Consider the following 6000-nt stretch of genomic DNA (forward strand, 5'->3'; position numbering starts at 1 on the left):
GGAACTACCCTTTGAGGACAAGGAACAAAGATCTTGGAGCTGTCTTTTACAGGTATTTTCTTGTCTTTTTTAACATCTTACACATTTGCAAACAGAAGTGACCAACCCTAAGCACATGTCCAGTGTTTTGTCTTGTTTTGTTGGTGGTGGTCCCCCCCCCACTTTTGAATCCATTACAAATTCTGATTCTTGGAATAGCTCAGGTGGATTTGTTTGGCAGGTGGGAAGCTGTAGGGCGGGGGCAGAATTCACAAGTTCCTCTGCCAGTATCCCCCACTGTATTGTCTCCTTTTCCTGGAACCAAACACCAGTCAGAGAAGTGCCTGCTAGTGCCTCTGAGTGCCTTACTCGGGACCATAAATAAGGCTTCAGCCTCGCAGGCTCTTTGCTGTTCCTGTGACATCTCACAGCGGGCTGGGGCTCCCGAAGCCAGGGAGGGAAGGGACACGTGGCCAGACAGTGTGAGTTATGGGCTCCGGGAAGCCCATTAGTCACCCAAGCGAGAGAAGTTAACCCGAGCTTATTAACTCTAAATGTTTATTGTTAACATTGATCACGCCGCAGACAGCAACCACCCTCCCACCCCATAGCTGGCTGGTGCATTCTGATGAAGGACAGGGATGCAGGCAAAGGGGCTCCCAGATTCTCCAGGAAATACTGGAGAATGACTCAACAACCTCCAAGGGGCCAGAAAGTATTCTAATCTCTGACACCTGCCCCTCCCCACCTCTCTGCAGACCCTAGTCCAGGAGCTGGGGAGCCTGTGGTTGGCACCATCGGGCACCTGCTTCATCATCCAGGGCTGCTCAGAGGTCTGACTGTGCCGCTAAGCTGCTGGTGACCTTGTATGTGAGTCATGTGACTCCTCTGAGAATTAGTTTGTCATCTATATAATGAGGATGCATTCTGTCAGTCAACAAATAGGGATGAGGTGCCAACTCTGTGCCTGGCACTCTTTAGTCCCTGGGAGCCAGAAAAGATGAAGGCAGACACAAAGCAACTGGTGAGGAAAAGCCAACAGAGCCGTTTCAGGTAGCATGGTGGGGGTGTTGAAAACCATCCCTGCACTGTGATGGAGGGTCGCTGCGGGTGTCAGGACAGTATTGGCAGGGTGTCCTCTCAAAGGAGATGACATTTGAGCGGAGACTTGAGTGACAGGAAGGATGCAGACATGGAAAGAACTGGGCACAGGGGAGCCCAGGCAGAAAGAACAAACACCAAGGATGAAGGTCAGAGGTCAGGTAGAGGTGGTGTGTACAGTGTGACAATAGGGAAAAGCCCAGAGTGGTCCAGAGGCACAAGTAGGGAGCTGAATGGAGTGGGAGTGAGGGATGGTCCTAGGCTGATCCTTGTGGGACTTTGGGGAGCTGCTGGGTGGGGTGCGATCATCCTAACCCTCCCTTGATGGGTTTTGTGACAGATAAAGGACACTGGATACCATCCCCCATTGCAGCGGCATCCACTAATAGCTATGAGCATTTCAAGGGTGGTCAGCAGGCACCTTGCCAGAGTTATGTCCCTCCTCCAGGCATGCACTCTCTGGGTCCATATGCCCCAGAGTTTCTAGGGGATTGGAGGATGCAGGTTCATAAGGGGCCATAGCTTCCTTCTGCCCTCCTGCTTTTCTTTTTCCAGGGAGGGCAGGTTTTCAATTGTTCATGTGAATCTGGATTCCTGGCTCCGATTCTGCTCCCAGAGACCAGGACCTAGCCCATAGAGGTTCCTTTACCTGGAGCATTGCTGTCTCTGCATCAGAAGGCACACATTCTAGGGAACCTCTCTAGTCATGGAAGTCACGATGCGTGATCACCCTAGGAAACAGCCATTCATGCATCCATCCAGCGAGCACTCCTTCGCCTTCCTTTGTACAGGTTCTGTCGTCTGAGCCAAGACTAGCTACTACCTTCCTTGTCCTGCCGCAGTCATGTAGGTGGTGACTCAAGTCTGTGGGTCAGGAGACCCTCCTGAGATAGGAAAATGGGACTTCTCTGAAGGAGGGAAATGGCCTGGCAGGCAAGGGAAGGTGACTTATAAGTGACAATTCATGGGTTCTGGGGGGTCCTAGCCTAAGCTTTTCCAGGCTCAGTTTTCTTATCCAAGAAGTTCCCTCCGCCACAGGAAAAAGGCCCACAGTGCCTACAGAGCTCTTGAGGAGGAGCTCTGGGACTGCAGGGACCATCCTCAGCCAGCAGGCTCTGTCTCGGTCCAGAGCCCCAGTGACCCAGTCCAGAAGATCGATTGTTCCCTGTTTGTAGATGCGGACGCCTGGGTGTAAAGAGGAATCAAGAGTTACCTAAAGTCACAGCAGGGGTGGGCTCCGGGTTCCTTTGGCTCCACAGCCTCTGAGCTACTTTAGTCTGAGAGACAAGGAAGGCACCATTACTTCTGTTTTTCTTCAGTGTTGGCTCCCCTCAGCCTCTTTCTTGCCTGCTGTGAGGCGGGTGGACCAAAGTACAACTGCCAGTCAGCTTGCCTGGCCTCACACCTATCATCGCCACGTAGAAGTGTGTGCCCTTAGACAAGTAGCCCAGTCCTGTTGTGCCTTGAGTTCCCGTGTGTCAGAGCGTCTAGCAGCGGCATCCCGCAAAGGGTTGCTGTGAGGATGAAATGCGTTGGTCTAGACAAAGCGTTTACAGCTTGGCACAGTCCGTCTCAACTACAATTACTTTTTTAATTACCATGACTTAGAACAATGCAACTTGTAACAATAAAACACTGGAAACAATGTAAATAGTAACAGGGAGTCAAGAAGTCAAGGAGGGTTTACCCATTTTGGTGGATATTGTAGTAATTAAGACGGGGAGGAAAGCTTGGTGCAAAGGGAGACAAATAGGCTCAGAAAAGAGTAGAAAGTCTTGAATTAGGCCAGCATGTATGGAACCAACAGATGGCTGACGAGAAGACCCTGCATGGCAGCAGTGAAGGATGACGTCAGAGTGGATGGTGCGGTGGGGGGGGGAATGGGGCAGCAGTGAAGGATGACGTCATGGTGGATGGAGCAGGGGAACAGGGCAGCAGTGAAGGATGACGTCATGGTGGATGGAGCAGGGGAACAGGGCAGCAGTGAAGGATGACGTCAGAGTGGATGGTGCGGTGGGGGGGGGGGAATGGAGCAGCAGTGAAGGATGACGTCAGAGTGGATGGCGCAGGGGAACAGGGCAGCAGTGAAGGATGACGTCAGAGTGGATGGCGCAGGGGAACAGGGCAGCAGTGAAGGATGACGTCATGGTGGATGGTGCAGGGGAACGGGATATTCAGGGGGTGGGGAAGATTCTGGAGGTCATGTGCACATTCTAGACCTATTTCTGTCTCAGTGACTTCTCATTCCCAGAACACTGGCTATGCATACACACAACCAGTTCCCAACCCACATGAGAAATGGGGACAGTGAAGCTGTTTGGAGTATGCACAGTGTGTCAACAAAGCTACATGAATTCTGTGGCTCCAGGTGAGCACAATTTGGGTCAGGGTGGTTGTTCTTTTAGTGAGAAGTCCATTCCTTTGTTTTAGTGTTAATTCAATGTGTTGACTACTTTTCCTCATTGTTATAACAAAATACCCACCCTCCAAAATAAAAAGTTAAGGAAGGGTGAGCTTCTTTTGGCTCACAGTTTATGGGGATACCGTCCATCAGGGCAGGAGGCGTGGCTGCAAGAGTGTGAGGCAATGGCTACTGCTACTCATAGTCAGGAAGCAGAAGGTGCTGAATGCCGACGCCTCACTCGCGTTTTCCTTTCTATCCAGTCCAGGACCCTAGAACACGGCATGCTGCCCCCCACATTCAGCATGGGTCTTCCCGCCTAGTTAAACCTTTCTGGAAACATCCTCAGACACACCCAGAGGTGTGTTTCCATGATGATTCTAAATCCAGTCAGGTTGATCATGAAGCTCACCCCTCGCCCTCAGATGGCCTCCATCTGAGTCCATCGCAGAAGGAAAATGCAGTTGAGACAGCAAGTCCTCGACACGAAGCTCCAATTTCCTCTGGAAAAAAAAAGGAAAATGTTTTGTTGTCGTCCCCCCCACCAGGGCAATGGAAAAATAAAATAACCAAGGGAAAAGTCACCCCACGCTTTCCTCGGAGCAGTGGGCGCTCACCACTGTGGCACCATAAGGAAGTTGAAGGCTGAGTGAGCAAAACATGTTTTCCTTCAGCAGGATGCCTGTCGGAACAGTGGGAATCAGTTATTGGGAAGCAAAAAGAAAACAAACCTCAGTCATAGTAAACACAGCCTTCTTTCTGGGAGCAGAAAAACAAAGGCTGGGGTTGGGGTCAATGATGATGTGTCCGCAAGTGTGAGAGGCAGGAATCTGCGCTTGGGGAGATGCTGGGTGAGACAGGTAACGTCTAGAGCGGTGGTTCTCAACCTTGCTAATGCCAGGACCTTTTCATACCCTATGTAGCGGTGACACCCCCCAACCTAAAATTATTTCATTCCTACTTCATAACTGTAACTTTGCTACTGTTATGAATTGTAGTGTAAATATCTGATATGCAGAATATCTGACGTATGACCCCAAAGGAGTCATGACCCACAGGTTGAGAACTACAGTTCTAGAGCCCGAGTTTACCTAATCGCAAATTCTCCTTTATACCTCACAGAGTCAGGGACAGATACGCTATTTCATTCATCATGTATATCCACCACACAAACATGCATATGTACACACACACACACACACACACACACACACACACACACACCAGCAAGTTAGAAAGAGCAGCACATGGCTAAAACTTTTCCACCAGCTAAAGGTCAGGTCCTAACACATCACCCACTAAGCTCTGTTCCTAATGGCGGTGTCTAATGCTTCCTAAGTTACTGAGTGCCGGGACAGAGGCTTCCTAGTGCATGTGCAGTATGTCTACAGATGAGAGGGTCCCAGAAAGGAAAAGACTGCCTTGGAACGCTGGCTGATGTGTGGTGGGGCTGTGGCTCAGAACCCGGTGCTCTGAGCTATCCCAGTGCTCTCTGAATGAAGCTCACACTGTGAATTTTCAATGGTTTCTTTCTGTTTTTGTTTGTTTGTTTGTTTGCTTGCTTGCTTGCTTGCTTGCTTGGAGACATGGTTTCCCTGTGTAACAGCCCTGGAATTAGCTCTATAGACCAGGCCGGCCTTGAACTCACAGAGATCCACCTGACTCTGTCTCCAGAGTGCTGGCATTTAAAGGCAAGCAACACCACCACCTGGCTTCAGTGGGCTTCCAAACACAGCTCCTGATGGGGTCCATGAAGAAAGCATCTTCCCCACACTCCTCAGGCAGAATTCCTATGGTCCCAGCGTGATGACTGGGCCAGGGCCTGGAGCTTTAATGATGTCTCCAGGTGGGGCCCAGCTCATGTCTCTAAGTGTGTGTTCTGTGGGAGGGAAGCACAGCAATCAATGACACCTGTGACGGGGGCTCCATTCGCCCCTGCTGTCCTCATGTATTTGCACATGGTTGCACACACGCAGCCTTATTAAGCTAATGAAGAATGTTTCTCTAGAGCCATTCCCCTCACCATCGTCCCTGGCCAGCAAAGGAAGCTCACAGTCTCGCAAATGTGTACATAAATCTGGGCTGTCCGCTGTCTCAGCAGAGGGCTCCTTTTTGAGCCACCACCTTCCTGGTTCACTGGGAAAGGTGACATTGCCACCTCTCTCCTGCCAACCCAGCCTTCTAGGGAATAGTTGGCCCTGTGAAGTTCCCTGTCCCTGGAAGGATTCGACACCGGTGACCATAACAAGTTGTTAGGCATCCTGCTGCCCCAGCTCTCTGCTGAACATGTAGGGTGTGCCTCGATCCTACCTCTAGGAACAACACACACTTGTCAGTTATTGGCCATTGGATTTTAATTTGGTGACCAGTTGAAATTTCAGGGGTACTCCTTAAATCCCTGCATTTAGTGAACCCCATTGCTTCCCAGAATGAAGTCTCTCATCCCAGCCCTGAGACTCCTGCCTGGTGTAGCCTTGGAGTTTATAGTTTAACCTGCCCAATCTTATGTGACAGAACTT

The sequence above is a fragment of the Alexandromys fortis genome, unplaced genomic scaffold (genome assembly GCF_014885135.2).
Source record: "Alexandromys fortis isolate MF-2015 unplaced genomic scaffold, M_Fortis_MF-2015_v1.1 scaffold_111, whole genome shotgun sequence".
Lineage (NCBI taxonomy): Eukaryota > Metazoa > Chordata > Mammalia > Rodentia > Cricetidae > Alexandromys > Alexandromys fortis.